The following is a 21,253-nucleotide window of genomic DNA, read 5'->3' as shown; positions in this document are numbered from 1 at the left end:
CTTTCCATTTAGCACGGACAAAAAAACCCAAATCCTGTTTAGCAATGAAGCTGTGGGGAGTTTGAGGAACACGCGTTTTTGAGGAACACGCTGCCATATTGGGTCCAAGCTGCTGGGGTTTTTGTTGTTTCCAGGTGAATCGGTGGGCAGCGGCGTTACCGCCTGTCTCTCCCCCCCCCCTCTCCCCGTGGTCGTGGTCACGCCGGGCATCTTTACTGGTCCCGTTTTAAACAGGTTCTGTTGGGAACAGGTGTTCTCCAGAACTGTATTCCAGGCTGCTGTGCTGAAGGGCTGTTTTCAGTAGCAATAGAGCCAGAGTGTGCCTGCTCCATATGAACCCCCCCAGGCCGTGCTTTCCTCCTGGCTGAGCCATAATCAGCTCTGGATGGACTGGTTCACGCTTGGACTGAGTCAAGATTTGATAGCTTGACTGATTCTTACAGTTTTTGATCAAACCCCCCTCTGCTGATTCCAGGAGATCTTTAAAGGATCTCAGAGCTTCAGATTTATGAAGCCTGCTCAGCCCCCGGCAGCGCTGATGAAACCATTTCATTCCTTCACAAAACCAGAACATGAAGCTCCAGAAAAGGTTTTTGGATCAAGTTTCCAACAGAACGAGGACAAGTGGGTAAAAGCGCCACTTTAAAGCCTCCAGGCCTCAGAAAACATCCACCTTTAGGATGCCTGACTTTAGAGGATCGTCGGTTCGCTCCGAGCACAAGAACAAACATTTTTAACCTCAGTCCAAGAACATCTGACCTGAAATGATCAAAACCCTTCAGCGTAAAAAGATGGTGGAGAGAAAGCTGCTGGGAGGTTCAGAGAGAAGAAATGGACCACTTCTTGTCAAAGTGACAGGTTGACCTTTCCCTGAACCCGCCCACATCTGTTCCCCCCCCCCCCCCCCCCTCCACCTCCCTTTCTCCCTCCCGCCTCCCGCCTCCCGCCATTCTCCCTTGCCCACCTGTTTTTAATAAGGAAGGGCGGGAGTTACAAAACAGTTACAAATCAGTTTTGCCATAGTCCTGGCATATCCATCTGTGGGCAACATGAGTAGTTCTACATCCGTGATTGGTGAGACGGCTGTGACCGTTATAAGAGAATTGTGTGGAAAAGTAGTTGAAAAATCCACGGTGTTTGTACAGCGTTCTCAGGCGTCACCTTCTGAGCCTTTGCAGCAAGAATGGTCTTTGGAGCCTTATAGTCAAACAGGGAGTTTTGGGTATGTGTTCCGTTACAAGACGGGGGAGTTGATTCTCTATCAGCGTGAAGAATCTTCCACTGAGGGGCCTATGTTGTCGGCTACGATGTCTTCCAATGACTGGGGTGTGTTGAAACTGATCAAACCGGGAATGGTGTGTGTGACTGAAGAAGGCTGTGAAGAAAGAAACAACACAGAACAGAAACCTTCCACAGAACAAACATTTGTGAGCATTTGGTTGACGAAAACCTCGGGTACGGGAAGATGGTTCTATCGTGCTAGCTACAAGATGCAGATGGAAGAGATGTCAGGGAAACCGAGACAGTATTTTGTCTTGGATCTTTTTAACTCAGACTGTGGGGTTTTCAGCAACGTGTTGACTCTACCTCTTGCAGCATGGATCGAAAAGATGCATGAAATGGATGATAAAATCACAAAATTTTTTCACCATTGTCGTCTTTGGAACAACACTGTGGTGACGAAAAAAAGAGTCCTCCCTCGTGTAACCCCACACCCATATCTCAAATGTATAAAAGACGTTCGTCTGAACCATACGTTACCCACTACCGGAGTGAAACACTAAGGAGAGCATGTCTACCAACAGAAGCGTCAAGAGCGGATCTGACAATCCGAGCAATTCCTATCTGTGGGATGAGGATGAGACACAAGCGGAATGCCGTCAACGTCGGCTTCGGCCTCGCAGGCTGGACTTTGACTCACTCATCCAACGCTCGGATCCCACGGATTCTAACGAGTCTCTCACTCCTTGGCTAAGCCCTCCACCAACCCCACCCCTCGGACGCTCGGCATCGGATCCTGGGGTGTCCAGTCCTCACTCACCCTCACTGACACCACCCGTCAGAGACTCGGCATCACTTCCAGAGCTGTCCGAGTCTCTTCTCCAAGGCAGAGATCCTGCGCCGTCTCCGGCTTCTTCATGTCCAGGTTCTCCAATCTCTGTGAGCGGTGTGGAGAGTCTTTCACGCTCAACAACCCCTGATCCGCCTTTGCCCGACGACGCATCGGATCTCCCCGGGGCTGTATGTAACGGTGCTGACCAGCTTGACGGCTGGGCATCTGAATTCTTATGTACTCTCGTACATTTGTTGGATGGGAGTGTAGATTAATTCGCTGGATTTCAGCTCGAGCAAAAGGCTCTCTGCGGCGATCTTGACTTTCACGTAGTCAGCGTTGACACCGCACGCTTTCAGGAAATTTTGAATAGCAGGAATGAACTTGGGTGTGTAGAGTCTTTTCATCAACATGTAAAAGTTGTTGCGGTAGAAACCCGGTTCGATCACATCCAAACACTGGTGTTGGCGCTGGCTGGGGTGGTCGATCCGACATCCGTTGCAAACCTCACCCTTGTACAGGTCCAGGACGACGCTAAGTAGATGAAGAACGCCTTTTTTTACCAGACCAAAGAATTCAGATGCCCAGCCGTCAAGCTGGTCAGCACCGTTACATACAGCCCCGGGGAGATCCGATGCGTCGTCGGGCAAAGGCGGATCAGGGGTTGTTGAGCGTGAAAGACTCTCCACACCGCTCACAGAGATTGGAGAACCTGGACATGAAGAAGCCGGAGACGGCGCAGGATCTCTGCCTTGGAGAAGAGACTCGGACAGCTCTGGAAGTGATGCCGAGTCTCTGACGGGTGGCGTCAGTGAGGGTGAGTGAGGACTGGACACCCCAGGATCCGATGCCGAGCGTCCGAGGGGTGGGGTTGGTGGAGGGCTTAGCCAAGGAGTGAGAGACTCGTTAGAATCCGTGGGATCCGAGCGTTGGATGAGTGAGTCAAAGTCCAGCCTGCGAGGCCGAAGCCGACGTTGACGGCATTCCGCTTGTGTCTCATCCTCATCCCACAGATAGGAATTGCTCGGTTTGTCAGATCCGCTCTTGACGCTTCTGTTGGTAGACATGCTCTCCTTAGTGTTTCACTCCGGTAGTGGGTAACGTATGGTTCAGACGAACGTCTTTTATACATTTGAGATATGGGTGTGGGGTTACACGAGGGAGGACTCTTTTTTTCGTCACCACAGTGTTGTTCCAAAGACGACAATGGTGAAAAAATTTTGTGATTTTATCATCCATTTCATGCATCTTTTCGATCCATGCTGCAAGAGGTAGAGTCAACACGTTGCTGAAAACCCCACAGTCTGAGTTAAAAAGATCCAAGACAAAATACTGTCTCGGTTTCCCTGACATCTCTTCCATCTGCATCTTGTAGCTAGCACGATAGAACCATCTTCCCGTACCCGAGGTTTTCGTCAACCAAATGCTCACAAATGTTTGTTCTGTGGAAGGTTTCTGTTCTGTGTTGTTTCTTTCTTCACAGCCTTCTTCAGTCACACACACCATTCCCGGTTTGATCAGTTTCAACACACCCCAGTCATTGGAAGACATCGTAGCCGACAACATAGGCCCCTCAGTGGAAGATTCTTCACGCTGATAGAGAATCAACTCCCCCGTCTTGTAACGGAACACATACCCAAAACTCCCTGTTTGACTATAAGGCTCCAAAGACCATTCTTGCTGCAAAGGCTCAGAAGGTGACGCCTGAGAACGCTGTACAAACACCGTGGATTTTTCAACTACTTTTCCACACAATTCTCTTATAACGGTCACAGCCGTCTCACCAATCACGGATGTAGAACTACTCATGTTGCCCACAGATGGATATGCCAGGACTATGGCAAAACTGATTTGTAACTGTTTTGTAACTCCCGCCCTTCCTTATTAAAAACAGGTGGGCAAGGGAGAATGGCGGGAGGCGGGAGGCGGGAGGGAGAAAGGGAGGTGGAGGGGGGGGGGGGGGGGGGGGGGGAACAGATGTGGGCGGGTTCAGGGAAAGGTCAACCTGTCACTTTGACAAGAAGTGGTCCATTTCTTCTCTAGGTTCTCAGAAGAGAAGTGGCATTAAAGCCAGCTGGAAGAGTCCAGCCTGCTTCCTGCTCCTCCAAACAGGCGTCTCCACACCAACACTGAGGAACACGGGCTTCTGTTCTTCCTTCTTCTCTTCTGACTATTGTGTGTTTGATGAATGCAGCATCCACTCACTGCCCCCCCCCCCTCATTTACACTGCTCCTGGTTTCACAATGCTCCTCAGACAGATGCAACCAGAGACACTGATGCCGTCAGACAATAAACCTGAGTGGTTTTGTGTCCGGTTATTAACATGTTCCATGCTTTTCCTTCTGCAACAGTTCATCACACCTGCTCAGGGAAACCTCGGTGTAAAGGAGGTGAAGCCGTGCCTCAGTGACTCTACTTTGGTGTTTTAGAAACTAACAGTTATTATATGAATATACAGTGTGCACGTACGCGCACACGTGTGTATAAACACTTAATACACGCGTGTGCGTGTATGTAGACTTTTTAGTACTTTGGGTTCATATACTTTTTAGTATTTTGCAGATTCGTGTCTGTATATAAACCAGATCCTCCTGTAATAAAGAACTAAAGGCTGACTGTTGTCACGTGACCTGTCTCCGTCTGTGTCCGACGATGGAACCTGCCTGGAACATCTGGTCCACAGAAAAAGCAAAACAGCTCACAGAACTGGCCCAGTTTAGACCCAAAATAATAAATAATGAAAATGTGTGACACACTGGAAAAACTATTTGTCATTTATAGTTTCGGTCGTCATCAGAATCCATCATAAATATTCAAACCAACAAACTACACACAGAACCGCAAAGTTTAGAGCTTAAAGGGAGCGACAGGTAAAGATTTAAAGCTCAACGCAGCTGAAGAAGTTCCAAAAAGGAGAAATATCATGTGGTGACTCCAGGGCTGCAGAAATATGCTGCTTTAACAAGTCTTTAAAATCTGTCAAGCATCATAAATCTTATTTATTTAACTAAATTAAATAATGGTGGAGAATGGTGTCCGAAAAGCGTCTTTATTTCAAAGTGAACAAGAACAGTTCGGTCCGCGTTCACAGAGAGGCGGAGAGACCTCGAGAGTCCAAAACACGTCCGCTCGGAACACTCTCAAAAATAGTCAAGCCACAGAAGTCAGGGTTTGGCGATGAGGCCGAAAACACTCTGCCGCTGGCAGACGGGAGTTCTGTCCTTAAATCTAACGGGAGATTGAAGAGAGACCGCAGGTGCGTGTGTCTGCGGGGCCACTGTGGCTGATGAGCGGCTCCTCCACGCCCCCTGCAGGTAGACACCAGCAACAACGGTCCCAGAAACTGGGAACCCAACAAACCAGTTTTTAAAAGTATTCCTTTCAGACTAAGCAGGAAGACTGAAGACCGACAAGGTGAGTGGAAACGAAGAGCATTATTGAAAAGAATTGACAGTTGTGTTTGGAGATAAAGTCAAGATTTGAATCAACTAGACTTCATATTTAGTTTTAGCACAAAGCATCATTATGCATTATAGATGAATAGCTCTTAATTAACTTTCTTATAGTCTGGCTTTAGTTATAGTTGAATAGTCTTTCTAAGTGAAGTTTAGTTTATGTTTCTGCTCTTTGCTACTGATCCTAAAAGAACTTTAAACCCTCCCTGAACGCTTTAATGGTAGTAATATATACGCCATAAAGCTGTTGATTAGGTTTTAAAAGTGAAACTATTCTGTTCAGACGAAGCAGGAAGAGCAACATTTTTGTGACAGGTGAAAAGCTCTTAGAGTTATTAGAGCTGTTCAACAGTCCAGGTTACAGCTGGATATTTTGGTATTACCTGTCAAACAACATCTAATCCTGGGCAAGTTAGCATCTCTCAGCCGGACCAATTTAAGACAATAAACTTTCAAAATAACTAAATAAATAAATCCACACAGGATCACAGGACACCAACAGGAGTTTTGGTTCATGTTGCACGTTTTCTCCCAGTGGTTTATTGTTCTATGTTGTGGAACCACTGTGAAAGAAATGCAGGAGTGGGTGTCATTTCTTACATCTATTTTAAATAGAGCAGTGATCTTTGAGGACGTGGATCATAGAAATAATTGAAGAGGGGAACAAAGGAGGGAAGTTAAAAAGTCCTGACTAGTATGTTTATGTAGCACCAAATAATTTAGTGGCTGAGCTGAAGACAGTCCTTTCACCATGTTGGCCTGTGGAAAACCAGTGTTGTCGGCCCGATGGACCAGCGTCCCCGTCATTGCCGGACCACCGTTGGCCACCAGTTGGGTTTTGGGATCAAAGTGGGGGCATTTCCTGTATCCGGTTCTCCTCACGGATCCATGACTACAACATGTTGCTGCAAGTGCAGAGACGTTTGCTCTGGAAAGAACTTTAGAGCACATTCAGTGCTGCAGGATGAGGGGCTGGAAAAGGTGCCAGTTCTTTTCTCACTGCAGGGAACAGTTAAAAAAGCAGCTTAAACTCTGAAAACATGAAAATTATACAGATACATCATTGATTTATTGATTCAGTTGTTATCCAGAATGGATTAGAAATGTTCCTGTTTGATAAAAATGCAGTGAATTGGGATTATTTAACTACAACCTCTACAGATTATTTACCTTCATCACAGTCTCATCACTATTTCTGATGTTTCCTCAGGATGGACGAGGACAGAGCAGAGTCCACAGTGCCCAGCCGTGTGTCCCTGAAGAGTGACCGGTCCAAACATAAAATAATAGACTTCAGAAGTTCAGACCAAATGTAAGAAAACTAAAGCGTGATGATGTGTTTGTGTGGCACCCTTTAAACTTTGGTATTGGACCTCAAGGCTCACCTTTAAAGTAAGGTTTTCTGAACCACATAACTCTGCCTTAGAACATTTCACAACCATACAAAACATCATTTTGTAGGTATTAGCCTCTACTATCGTGAAAAATTAAATTAATGAAACGGTGCACCAACATGTCAGGCGTTCGCTCCCATTAACTCCCATGTTAATTTTAGTGTGGTAAATCTTTTAAAACTGAAAATTGCTTGTGTTTTTAACTGGTCATTTCTCCTACATGGGTTAACATCATCTCACAAAAAATCCTAGGCATATATTTTAAAGTTTCCCACAATATCCATCATTGCAGAGTGCTCCAGCTCTCCATTTAGATACGGATGTCCCCCGCCTCCCCCGGGACATGGTCAAAGCTCTCCCGGAGGGGTGAGTTGAAGCTCCTTTTGACAGAGGACTCCGCCAGCGTTCCCAGCAGACCCTCACAACACGTTTGGGTCTGCCGGGTCTGTCCGGCATCCTTCCCCACCATCGGAGCCAACTCACCACCAGGTGGTGATCAGTTGACAGCTCCGCCCCCTCTTCACCCGAGTGTCCAGAACATGCGGCCGCAAATCCGATGACGCGACCACAAAGTCGATCATCGATCTGCGGCCGAAGGCGTCCTGGTGCCAAGTGCACATGTGGACGCCTTTATGCCTGAACAAGATGTTTGTTATGGACAATCTGAGACGAGCACAGAAGTCCAATACCCTCCTGGGCTACCACCTTATCGTGGTAGAGGGGTTTGCGTGTCCCATTGATCCTAGGAGCTCCGTTGTCTGGGGCTTTATGCCCCTGGTAGGGCCACCCATGGCAAACAGGTCCTAGGTGAGGGACCAGACAAAGTATAGCCCAGGACCCCCTAATGATGCTGAACAACATTGGTGCCAAGTTTCCTTTGCCCGGATGCGGGTCACCGGGGCCCCCTCCTGGAGCCAGGCCTGGGGCCGGGGCACGTTGGCGAGCGCCTGGTGGCCGGACCTTTGCCCATGGAGTCCAGCCGGGCACAGCCCGAAGAGGCATCATGGGACCCCCTTCCTGTGGGCTCACCACCTGCAAGAGGGGCCGGGGGGGTCGGGTGCATTGTGTGTTGGGTAGCGGCCGAAGGCAGGGACCTTGGCGGTCTGATCCCCGGCTGCATAAACTGGCTCTAAGGACATGGAATGTGACCTCTCTGGTGGGAAAGGAGCCTGAGCTGGTGCGCGAGGTTGAGAAGTTCTGACTAGATATAGTCGGCCTCACCTCGACGCACAGCAAGGGCTCTGGAACCAGTCTTCTCGAGATGGGTTGGACTCTCTACCACTCTGGAGTTGCCGATGGTGAGAGGCGACGGGCAGGGGTGGCAATTCTGGTTGCTCCCCGGCTCAGTGCCTGGATATTGGAGTTTACCCCGGTGGATGAGAGGGTAGCCTCCCTTCGCCTTCGGGTGGGGGGACGGATCCTGTGGCCCAAACAGCACTTCAGCGTATCCACCCTTTTTGGAGTCCTGAGAGGGAGTGCTGGAGAGTGCTCCTTCTGGGGGCTCCCTCGTCCTCCTGGGTGACTTCAATGCTCACGTCGGCAGCGACAGTGAGACCTGGAGAGGTCTGATTGGGAAGAACGGCCCCCTGATCTGAAATGTTCCTGTTTGATAAAAATGCAGTGAATTGGGATTATTTAACTACAACCTCTCCAGATTATTTACCTTCATCACAGTCTCATCACTATTTCTGATGTTTCCTCAGGATGGACGAGGACAGAGCAGAGTCCACAGTGCCCAGCTGTGTGTCCCTGAAGAGTGACCGGTCCAAACGTGAAATAATAGACTTCAGAAGTTCAGACCAAATGTAAGAAAACTAAAGCGTGATGATGTGTTTGTGTGACACCCTTTAAACTTTGGTATTGGACCTCAAGGCTCACCTTTAAAGTAAGGTTTTCTGAACCACATAACTCTGCCTTAGAACATTTCACAACCATACAAAACATCATTTTGTAGGTATTAGCTTCTACTATCGTGAAAAATGAAATTAATGAAACGGTGCACCAACATGTCAGGCGTTCGCTCCCATTAACCCCCATGTTAATTTTAGTGTGGTAAATCTTTTAAAACTGAAAATTGCTTGTGTTTTTAACTGGTCATTTCTCCTACATGGGTTAACATCATCTCACAACAATTCCTAGGCATATATTTTAAAGTTTCCCAACAATATCCATCATTGCAGAGTGCTCCAGCTCTCCATTTAGATACGGATGGGTAAGACATGGCAGGTCTGTGCAGCTTGTTCTGCCACACTGTTCCACCACATGTCATGAAAATTCATTAAAAAGTCTATTTATAAGGCTCCTGGTTCTAATAAACCCATAGACAACAATATCAGTCATTTCTAAATGGTTGAAATAAGCTTTTGAATACGCGTGACCTCTGTGCTATTTAATGATCAGTTTCAGAGACCAGACGACTGTATTTGGAGCATAAATGGAGAACTTTTGTTCTATTCTATGAGTTTATATTCCTGATTTGGCACTTTTATTTTTAACATAAATTCACAATGAAGAAAAGCCACTAAACACTTAGATCAAATACACTTTTCTCCAACTAAACTACCTTGTTAGAACGTAAATAACTTTATATTTTTTGCTCAGTGTTCATTCAATCTTCAGCTGTCAGAGCAAACTGAAAGTAGAAGTGAACGCAGCCTTTCTTAGGCGTTGCTAACGCCCAGGAGACATGTATAACCACTATTCCCATTTTTGACAGCTATCAAAAACGGTCTGCTTCCATTGGAGATTCCTCCTGTCCCGAGGGTGAAAACAAACGGAGAACTGAACTGCAGACCGCCGACCTGAACAACAGCGTCTCACGTAAACTCGTACATTTGTATTTATAAGATACTTTTGGGTCGGAGTGTATGATGTGTTTGGAGAAGGTTTGATGTGTTTTTCTAAATATCATCCAGCTTTTACCAGCTGTTTAGTCCAAGCAAACTCTTGGAAGACATGGAAATGGTTGTTATAGACTAAATTACATTGAAACCCAATGAAATAAAAGAATAGGTGTACATAAGAAGACATAACATTTCAAACTGACAGTGAGATGGGTCATTACTCGACTGTTGCTTCTATCATTCAAACATGACAGAATATTTTCCAGTTGAGGACATCTGTGTTACTGCTGTAGATGACAATTGTAAAAGGATTTAAAAGATTGTTTGTTTCAGAGGGTGGTGAACTGCAGGAGGTGATAGAAGGTCATAAGATGAGTCTGAAGAGAAGATGTGAACATGTGACTGAAGGAACTCATGAAGCAGGAAGTGGAACCCTGCTGAACAAGATCTACACTGAGCTCTACATCACTGAGGGACAAAGTGAGGAGGTGGACACACAACATGAGGTGAGACAGCTTGAGAGAACCTCCAAGAAGAACATCCAGGACACTCCAATCAAGTGCCAGGACATCTTCAAAGTCTTATCTGAGCAACAGAGACACATCAGAGTGGTCCTGACCAACGGTGTCGCCGGCGTTGGAAAAACCTTCTCAGTGCAGAAGTTCAGTCTGGACTGGGCAGAAGGTTTGGAGAACCAAGACATCAGTCTGGTGCTTCCGCTCTCATGCAGGGAGCTGAACTTGATCAGAGATGAGCAGCACAGTCTTCTCTCACTGCTTCATGTTTTCCATCCAACATTACAGAAGATCAGAGCAGAAGATCTGACTGTCTGGAAACTTCTGTTCATCTTTGATGGCCTGGATGAAAGCAGATTTTCACTGGGTTTCAACAACCATCAGGTCATCTCTGATGTCACACAAGTATCGTCCGTTGGCGTGCTCCTGGTGAACCTCATCCAGGGGAACCTGCTTCCCTCAGCTCTCATCTGGATCACCTCCAGACCTGCAGCAGCCTATCAGATTCCTCCCTCGTGTGTTGACAGGATCACAGAAGTACGAGGCTTCACTGACTCCCAGAAGGAGGAGTACTTCAGGAGGAGGTTCAGTGATGAAGATCTGTCCAAGAGAATCATCTCACACATCAAGGCCTCCAGGAGCCTCCACATCATGTGTCTGATCCCAGTTTTCTGCTGGATCACTGCTATAGTTCTGGAGGACATGATGACCAGAGACCAGAGAGGAGAGCTGCCCAAAACCCTGACTGACCTCTACTCACACTTCCTGAGGGTTCAGATAAAGAGGAAGAAGCAGAAGTATGGAGGAAAGCAGAGACCAGAGGAACTGACTGAGTCTGATAAAGAACTCCTTCTGAAGTTGGGTCGGCTGGCGTTTGAACATCTGGAGAAAGGAAACATCATGTTCTACTCAGAAGACCTGGAGCAATGTGGACTGGACGTCTCCGAGGTGTCCGTGTACTCAGGAGTTTGTACAGAGATCTTCAAGAGAGAGAGTGTGATCTTCCAGAAATCAGTCTACTGCTTTGTTCATCTGAGCATTCAGGAGTTTCTGGCTGCCGTCTACATGTTCCACCGTTACACCATCAAGAATAAAGGGATTATGGAGTCTTTCCTAAAATATTTGAAACCAAACCCTTTTTCCTGTTTTGCTGGGTTGTATAATAACGATCCAGTCAAATCTCTTGATGACTTCCTCATGAGAGAACTAATGAAATCTCTTGAAAGTGAAAATGGCCACCTGGACTTGTTTGTTCGCTTCCTTCATGGTCTCTCTCTGGAGTCCAATCGGAGGATCTTGGGTGGACTGTTGGATCAGAGGAACAGCCGCTCAGAAACCATCCAGAAGGTCCTCAACAACCTGAAGGAGGTGAACAGTGATGAAATCTCCCCAGACAGAAGCATCAACATCTTCCACTGTCTGATGGAGATGAAGGATCAGTCAGTCCATCAGGAGATCCAAGAGTTCCTGAAGTCAGAGAAGAAATCAGAGAGGGAACTGTCAGAGATCCACTGTTCAGCTCTGGCCTACCTGCTGCAGATGTCAGAGGAGGTTCTGGATGAGCTGGACCTGCAGCTGTACAAAACCTCAAAGGAGGGACGACGTCGCCTGATTCCAGCTGTGAGGAACTGCAGGAAGGCCGTGTAAGTAAAGATTTTTGGGGCCGGACATCGGCGTTTAAATCAAGCGAGTGGATCATGTCAGGTAGCAATACCCCCTCCAGTGGTCATTCCTTCAATTCTTTATCTCCATTGCAGCGTCCATAAATTAAAACAACAACAATTCATCCAGAAATGTTCAACACTGGCTGGATATAAGTTCAAAGGTCAATCCAGACAAACCAACACAAGGCAGGAATAATAGGAGCCACAAGTTAACTGACTATCATGAAATTACTGTCATGTCATTAAATAACTTTTGTTTGTTTGTATACATCGTATTCTAACGACAGAAAAACACATTTTAACTAATGACACGTGACTATTTTGCTTCATTTGTTCAACGTAAAAACAGCCGGCCTCGTTGGTTTAAATGGGTGTTTTAGGTCTTTGTGGCGGTTCCGTTTGGAGCCTTTATGTGACCCACAAAGTTGTTTGAGCCTTTCCACACCCGTTAGGTGGCAACTTCATCACTAGCAACAAAAGGTGCAGTGAAAATGATTTGAAGGGAAACAGGCAGATATAACAGAAGCTGAGGGCAATCGATGCAACCAGAGACTCTGATGTCATCGATCGGATCGCTGAATTAAGACTTGACGCACGATCGTACAAATTAGATGAAATGCAAAATATCCAAAGAGCCGATAGACAGATAAAAAGATGCACGTTTCTTTAAACCATTTGCTATAATCATTTTAAATATTGAGTAATTATGAGCTGTTCTAAAATAAGACAAATGTTAAGAATGATTCAGTTGCATTTCAGATCTGATGGTCGTTCAAACTGTTGCTCTACGGTGTTGAATTTAGCTTTTCCAGGAAATGAGCTACATTTGTGTTGAGGTAGATTCTCAGATGAGTTGATGAGAAATCCCAAAGTTTGACTCACTATTTTTGTTTCATACACAACAGACTGTCTGGTAGTTTTCTTTCAAAGAGTCATTGGGAAGTTGTGGCCTCAGCAATGACGTCAAACCCTTCTCATCTACGGGAGCTGAGCTTAAGCAGGAACGAAAGCCTGACAGATGCCGACGTAAAGTTACTGTCTTCTGCAATGATGCATCCAAACTGCAGACTGGAGACGCTCAGGTCAGGAGGCCTCTGTTGGTCTTTTCTAAATTTCTTTACATTTTCTGCTTTTCTCTTCAATTTCATATTTAGAAATGTGTTTTTATTTGCCCCATTTATTCCTTTTCCAGGCTGTGGTTCTGCAGTTTATCAGAGATCAGCTGTGACTCTCTGGCCTCGGCGCTGAGGTCCAATCCCTCCCATCTGAGAGAACTGGACCTGAGTGGGAACCAGCTGAAGGATCCAGGAGTGAAGCTGCTCTGTGGTTTTCTCCAGGATCCTCTCTGTGAGCTGGAGACTCTCAGGTCAGTCAGAGATGATCCAGTACTTTCCCAGGTGTAACTAGTTAGACAATAACTGTTTACATGTTTGATCTTTGTTATAAACGTAGTGTTACAGTTCTCGGAAAAAAGACCACACAGGATAGATTTACAGTATTAAATTGGTTGTGGAAATCTGTCCCATGTGAGGATGGTCATCAATGACTAGAAAGGAAGTATCAGTTGTAGATTTGTCTTGTTTTATTTTAGGCTGGCCACAAAACCGCCCAAACATTCAGACCAATCAAAAATGGTTCTTCCTGTCTTTTAAAGATCAGAAGGAAAACTAGAAACCCCAAAAAGAAAGCTGCTGCAGTGTGCCATGCCCCTTCTCTCCTGAGAAAAGCCATCCCAAAAAAGAGAAAAGCCCAAGTGTGAAGTGAGCACCCTGTTAAACCTTGGTACCGAAAGCCTGCAGTCATTCTCATCTTAGGTGGCTTCATTCCAGCCAGAAGCCCAAACCTGCCTCCCTCTTAAAGGGGCAGCAGGTCAGTCCAACCACAGAAACCTTCATGAAGATCTGAAGCTTTCAGCATCCACAATTGTTGCACCTCACTTCCATTGGAGTCCAAATCAGAAGTCAACAAGTTGATTCTACACCGATTCTACACAATGCAACCATTTTAAAAAGGTTTCCATCCATAAGTTTTCACACATTTTTATATAAATCTGTTTGTTCATCGCCTCCTTCTGTTGTAATGGTCATTAAAGAAAATGACCTTATTGGAGTTTTTCTCCTCACAAATATGACTTTCTATGAACGATGCAATAAATGCAGCTTGCAATCTAAGACAATATGGAAGTATGTGTATATAATAGTAGTGGAAGTAGCTCATAAAATAATACATTTGCTCTTCTCATTGAATCTTTCTATGTTATTAAAGAAAAACCTGCTCTTAGTCAACAACATCTAAGACATCAACCAAAAATCCTAATTTTATACAATCTAATATAAAACAGTAGAGAAGACTCTTTCTGCAGAGACACTGGTGGCAGGAATGCAGAAGTATCACCTGCTCAACTTGGAAGGTGGAGCAGAAACCACCAGCTGAGAAGGTCCTCAGCGAGAGGAAGTGGTGGAGAACCATGAAACTTGCTAAGCTCCACCTCAGCTCCAGAGACGGGCTGAGCTGGAGCTGTGGCACCAGGTATCGCCCAGAAGAGCCTCCAACAAACAAGCTCTTCTCTTGGGAGGAGAGGGCTTTGAATCTCAGCTCAGTGTGCTTGTCTCTAGTAGGTGGCAGCTGCACCTTTTCCTGAGGTGCTTGTTGATGCCCTGAGGGGAATTGATGCTCCTGCAATGTTTTCTGGCAGCATTGAGCTTGCAGTGGGGCAATCAAACACACTGTGGGGGGGCTCTCTTTCCTTCTCTCATCTGGAGAACAAGTGACACCAGCTGCCAATCATTGTTGGAGAAATGTGCAGTCAGGGGAATGATGCGTCCAGACTATAGCCACCCTTCCAGCATCCAGCAGTGTCTAAAACCTTTGATTTGGTTTCACCAGAGAGTGTAGGGATTGCAGGGTCGCTGCAGCATCGCCCACAAGCTGTCAGGAGTGGGTCGCTTTGTCCCAACTCCTGACAAGAGTTGAGTGCTATTGAGAAATGTGGTCTCACAAACTTGGAAGGTATTTTGACCTACACACACTTTACATACGCTGTAGATCTTGTCCAACTGCCCTGAAAGAACCCAAAATAGGAACATAGGGCAGATAAGCCGGTGCAGGACCAGAGGTTTGTTGCTTGTAAGCTGTGTTTTGCTCTGGTACATGTTGATTTTTATTTGTCTTCTCTCAAAATAATTGTTATTTTAGACTAAAGGAGTGCAGTTTATCACAGACCAGCTGTGATTCTGTGGCCTCGGCTCTGAAGTCCAACCACTCCCATCTGAGGGTTCTGGACCTGAGCTTCAACACGTTGCAGGATTCAGGAGTGGAGCGGCTCTGTTCTGGACTGGAGAGTCCAAACTGTAAACTGGAGACGCTCAGGTCAGTCTTCATTTTTCTACCTATATACCAGCTGCTAAGATGGTGAAGTGAGGCTGTTCTCAACACTGCTGTGATGCACCACATTAAAAACATTCCTTGTAATATCGTGAATTCAGGTCTGACCCAACTAAGAACTAACGTAGGTTTAGTACTGATGCAGATAACATGCAGACCTGCACCGTATAACCTCATCCTGCATTTTTCAGATTAGAGCTCTGCTGGTTATCAGAGATCAGCTGTGGCTCTCTGGCCTCGGCGCTGAGGTCCAATCCCTCCCATCTGAGGGTTCTGGACCTCAGTGAGAACCAGCTGAAGGATTCAGGAGTGAAGCTGCTCTGTGGTTTTCTCCACTTTCCAAACTGCCGACTGGAAACTCTGAGGTAAACACCATTCTCAAAAATGTCCATTATTCCATCCGAGGGTCCTCACACTTTCTGAGTGTGTGTGTTGTGCCCAGTTCCTTCAGGAGGGAGGGCCACACGGGGACCACTTATTCATGATAAATTGATTTAAGGACAATGAAAAAGCCGACAGATGGTAACCAAAATTAGACAAAACTAGGTGAGGGTGCCTGGTAGACACCAGCCAACGAGGAGGGAGATGGTGAGGGAGACAGGAAGTCATCTAAGACAGGTTGTGCCTTTAAAGATGAGCCACAGGTGAGATGGATCTCCATGATGAGATGGGAGGGAAAGAGGTGGGAGAACCTGGGAAGAGTGAGGGCCAGAACAATATATATTCTCCTTTGGAACAGTGCAAACCTGAGAGGTTGGAATTGTGGTAATTACATATTACTGTCATTTTTTAACCTGTAACTAAATTAAAAATTTACAGATCATGCCTTTGATTAACCTTTCAGATTAATACTGGTTTCACTTATAACCTTATAAAAGTTTCCCTTCTTTATTTAGATTAAGGAGCTGCAGGTTATCAGAGATCAGCTGTGGCTCTCTGGCCTCGGCGCTGAGGTCCAATCCCTCCCATCTCAGAGAACTGGACCTGGGTCAGAACCAGCTGCAGGATTCAGGAGTGAAGCGGCTCTGTTCTGGACTGGAGAGTCCAAACTGTAAACTGGAGAGGCTCAGGTCAGTCTTCATTTTTCTACCTATATACCAGCTGCTAAGATGGTGAAGTGAGGCTGTTCTCAACACTGCTGTGATGCACCACATTAAAAACATTCCTTGTAATATCGTGAATTCAGGTCTGACCCAACTAAGAACTAACGTAGGTTTAGTACTGACGCAGATCACATGCAGACCTGCACCATATAACCTCATCCTGCATTTTCTTAGATTGCTTTACTGCAGGTTATCAGAGATCAGCTGTGGCTCTCTGGCCTCGGCGCTGAGGTCCAATCCCTCCCATCTCAGAGAACTGGACCTGAGTGGGAACCAGCTGAAGGATTCAGGAGTGAAGCTGCTCTGTGGTTTTCTCCACTTTCCAAACTGTCGACTGGAAACTCTGGGGTAAACACCATTCTCAAAAATGTCCATTATTCCATCCGAGGGTCCTCACACTTTCTGAGTGTGTGTGTTGTGCCCAGTTCCTTCAGGAGGGAGGGCCACACGGGGACCACTTATTCATGATAAATTGATTTAAGGACAATGAAAAAGCCGACAGATGGTAACCAAAATTAGACAAAACTAGGTGAGGGTGCCTGGTAGACACCAGCCAACGAGGAGGTAGATGGTGAGGGAGACAGGAAGTCATCTAAGACAGGTTGTGCCTTTAAAGATGAGCCACAGGTGAGATGGATCTCCATGATGAGATGGGAGGGAAAGAGGTGGGAGAACCTGGGAAGAGTGAGGGCCAGAACAATATATATTCTCCTCTGGAACAGTGCAAACCTGAGAGGTTGGAATTGTGGTAATTACATATTACTATCATTTTTTAACCTGTAACTAAATTAAATATTTACAGATCATGCTTTTGATTAACCTTTCAGATGAATACTGGTTTCACTTATAACCTTATAAAAGTTTCCCTTGTTTATTTAGATTAGAGCGCTGCAGCTTATCAGAGATCAGCTGTGACTCTCTGGCCTCGGCGCTGAAGTCCAATCCCTCCCATCTCAGAGAAATGGACCTGAGTCAGAACCAGCTGCAGGATTCAGAGCTGAAGCTGCTGTCTGATCTCGTAGAGAATCCAGACTATGGGCTGGAGACATTGAGACAGTAGCTGGTTGAAGCCAGTCAACTCCTGCTCATCTGCTGCATCACTCACTGACCACTGGTGAAGAGCATCTGTGGAAACATCTGCCGTCTACTCCCTCCATAGATGAAAAATTCAGTTTTTAAAAAGCGCTGGTGAACTTTCAGGAGATCAGTCGATGGTCGACAAAGCAGAAGCAGCTTCGCCTTGAAGTTAAATTAGTTCCTGGTATCACACAATGCATCTTTATAAAGTTCTAAATGGCTCCTCGACCACTCTTATAAGCATGAAAACATTCTCTCAATTGTCTTCAAATGTCTGTATTATACGTTACTATTTTACATCATGCCTTCAGAATCTTTAGGGTTTAGTATTTACTGTCTCTGTGACATGGAGCATTGGAATATTTCAGCTGCAGCCAGCAAAAACCCATCAGAATGACGGCTATCGCTGGGAACCGCAGGTCATTTTACTTTAGTCAATCTGTTCAATGTTATATGATTTATTGCAATCTAATAAAAACTATGAACAAATGTGGGAAATAGGAAATAAAAAGAAGTAAAATGACCAAATCTCCCATGAATACTGTAAATTTAAAGATGTCAAGAATGGAATATCAGCTCAAATGGAATCAAACATAAAGGGAAAAGGCCTCCTTTAAGTTTACTGCAAAAATAAACACAAAATCAAGAGCGACACGCGCCAAAAATGTCTCATTCTCTCTTCTGTCTCCACTCATTCTTTTATATTCTCTTAAGATAATGGGGACGGGGTCGTGTGATAACAAAACAAGCTAATTGGGGACTATATTTTTGTTGCAAGAACTTTGGCTCTTCAGAAGTTTCTATGTTGGCTTCCACAGATTGTGCATCCACTAGAAACTCAGTGTTTTTGAGGAACTACCAGGAGTGGCTGGAGTGGAGGCCAATGACGCTATAGCTACATATAGGTACATATAGATCACCGTTATCCTCAACCCAAAAGACCACCAGTTGGCGCAGCAATACTAAAGATAGGAGGTTGTGGTCGTTGCACAGACGCGGAGTGATATCACGCACAAACGTGCCCTATGTTCTATATCCCGTATGTTCGCGACCAAAGGGCGCACCGTATTAAAAGGTGCCGCCTCAGTTACGGGTGCTGTTTCTGTATTTAACACATACATCAGGCGCTCCGGATTATAGGGCGCAGGCATGGTAAAACATAGCGCTACGATAGCTTACATGCATGCCCGTCTGTAGTGGGCCGCTCACAGCGGGAGCCCCGTCTGTAGTGGGCCGCTCACAGAGGGAGCCCCATCTGTAGTGGGCCGCTCACAGCGGGAGCCCCGTCTGTAGTGGGCCGCTCACAGCGGGAGCCCCGTCTGTCGTGGGCCGCTAAGAGCGGGAGCCCCGTCTGTAGTGGGCCGCTCACAGAGGGAGCCCCATCTGTAGTGGGCCGCTCACAGCGGGAGCCCCGTCTGTAGTGGGCCGCTCACAGCGGGAGCCCCGTCTGTCGTGGGCCGCTCACAGCGGGAGCCCCGTCTGTAGTGGGCCGCTCACAGAGGGAGCCCCATCTGTAGTGGGCCGCTCACAGCGGGAGCCCCGTCTGTAGTGGGCCGCTCACAGCGGGAGCCCCGTCTGTCGTGGGCCGCTAAGAGCGGGAGCCCCGTCTGTGGTGGGCCGCTCACAGCGGGAGCCCCGTCTGTAGTGGGCCGCTCACAGCGGGAGCCCCTTCTGTAGTGGGCCGCTCACAGAGGGAGCCCCGTCTGTAGTGGGCCGCTCACAGCGGGAGCCCCGTCTGTAGTGGGCCGCTCACAGCGGGAGCCCCTTCTGTAGTGGGCCGCTCACAGAGGGAGCCCCGTCTGTAGTGGGTCGCTCACAGCGGGAGCCCCGTCTGTAGTGGGCCGCTCACAGCGGGAGCCCCGTCTGTCGTGGGCCGCTCACAGCGGGAGCCCCGTCTGTAGTCGGCCGCTCCTAGCGGGAGCCCCCGTCTGTCGTGGGCCGCTCACAGCGGGAGCCCCGTCTGTAGTCGGCCGCTCATAACGGGAGCCCCCTCTGTAGTGGGCCGCTCATAACGGGAGCCCCGTTTGTAGTGGGCCGCTCACAGCGGCAGCCCCGTCTGTAGTGGGCCGCTCACAGCGGGAGCCCCTTCTGTAGTGGGCCGCTCACAGAGGGAGCCCCGTCTGTAGTGGGTCGCTCACAGCGGGAGCCCCGTCTGTAGTGGGCCGCTCACAGCGGGAGCCCCGTCTGTCGTGGGCCGCTCACAGCGGGAGCCCCGTCTGTAGTCGGCCGCTCCTAGCGGGAGCCCCCGTCTGTCGTGGGCCGCTCACAGCGGGAGCCCCGTCTGTAGTCGGCCGCTCATAACGGGAGCCCCCTCTGTAGTGGGCCGCTCATAACGGGAGCCCCGTCTGTAGTGGGCCGCTCACAGCGGGAGCCCCGTCTGTAGTGGGCCGCTCACAGCGGGAGCCCCTTCTGTAGTGGGCCGCTCACAGAGGGAGCCCCGTCTGTAGTGGGTCGCTCACAGCGGGAGCCCCGTCTGTAGTGGGCCGCTCACAGCGGGAGCCCCGTCTGTCGTGGGCCGCTCACAGCGGGAGCCCCGTCTGTAGTCGGCCACTCCTAGCGGGAGCCCCCGTCTGTCGTGGGCCGCTCACAGCGGGAGCCCCGTCTGTAGTCGGCCGCTCATAACGGGAGCCCCCTCTGTAGTGGGCCGCTCATAACGGGAGCCCCGTTTGTAGTGGGCCGCTCACAGCGGCAGCCCCGTCTGTAGTGGGCCGCTCACAGCGGGAGCCCCGTCTGTAGTCACTGATACCAGCTTTTCCAGCGGCACTTTTTTCTCCACCAAAAACTCCATTACCGCGTTATATATGTCAACTCCCCTCGTTATATATGTCAACTCCCCTCGTTATATATGTCAACTCCCCTCGTTATATATGTCAACTCTCCTCGTTATATACGTTAACTCCCCTCGTAGTTGTCTTTAGGGGCAGTAGTGTGAGAAGTTATTTTGTGGAGAAATCATCAAACACCTTCCTGATAAAGATCCTCAGCAGCGCCGTACTGCTGCTGTCCACCGACTCGTCACAGGAGGCTAAACCACCTGCACCTCGCCAGGTCACGGCCCAGCTGGTCGGCCAAGTTCCCGGACATCGCAGATACTCTTCTTACCATCGTAGCTGCCCCCAGTTGAACATCGGAGAGATTGGAGATCACGTCGGTTCCGTATTTCTCGTCTTCTAGTACAGTTTTGGCAATCAACATCGTTGCTTCTTTAACTACCTCCCCGTCTGAAAATGCCTTCTTCTTTTTAATCAAGAATTGCGTAGCTCTAGATGAGGCTTCGGTTGCTTTTTGGGAGGCTTTAACTGGCCTTGTGAAAAAAGCTTGCTGTTTGCACAAAGCTGCCTTTAACTCGCGGGCTTTTCCTGCTGGCAGTGCCCTGCCCTGTGGATAGCTAGCATGGTAGCTTGTGACACGTTGTGAAATGTCTCTCCACATTGTGCCGCTTCGCCGTCGCCACAGTCGCCCCGCAAATAAGACAAACACATGCTCCTTTCACAGTGGTAAAAAAACCCTCGACCTCCCATTCGTGGTGAAAATGATGTGTCTTCTTTCTTTTTTCTGCCATCTTTTTATGGGTCAGTCGTCTCCTCGTTTTGGCTGCGCCCGCTAGGCTATTTGGTCGTAGCGATCTGCGTAGACGCTACGTTTTGGTCATGCGCATCATACTGACCTTTGAACTATACTAGGTCATAGTTCATTTATATTAAACATTTTTTTAAAGTTTTTTGTAATATATTATTTCCAGTTTGTAAGTGTGATTTAAACAA

The sequence above is a fragment of the Takifugu rubripes genome, unplaced genomic scaffold, assembly GCF_901000725.2.
Source record: "Takifugu rubripes unplaced genomic scaffold, fTakRub1.2, whole genome shotgun sequence".
NCBI lineage: Eukaryota > Metazoa > Chordata > Actinopteri > Tetraodontiformes > Tetraodontidae > Takifugu > Takifugu rubripes.
This window is presented reverse-complemented; position numbering follows the sequence as displayed.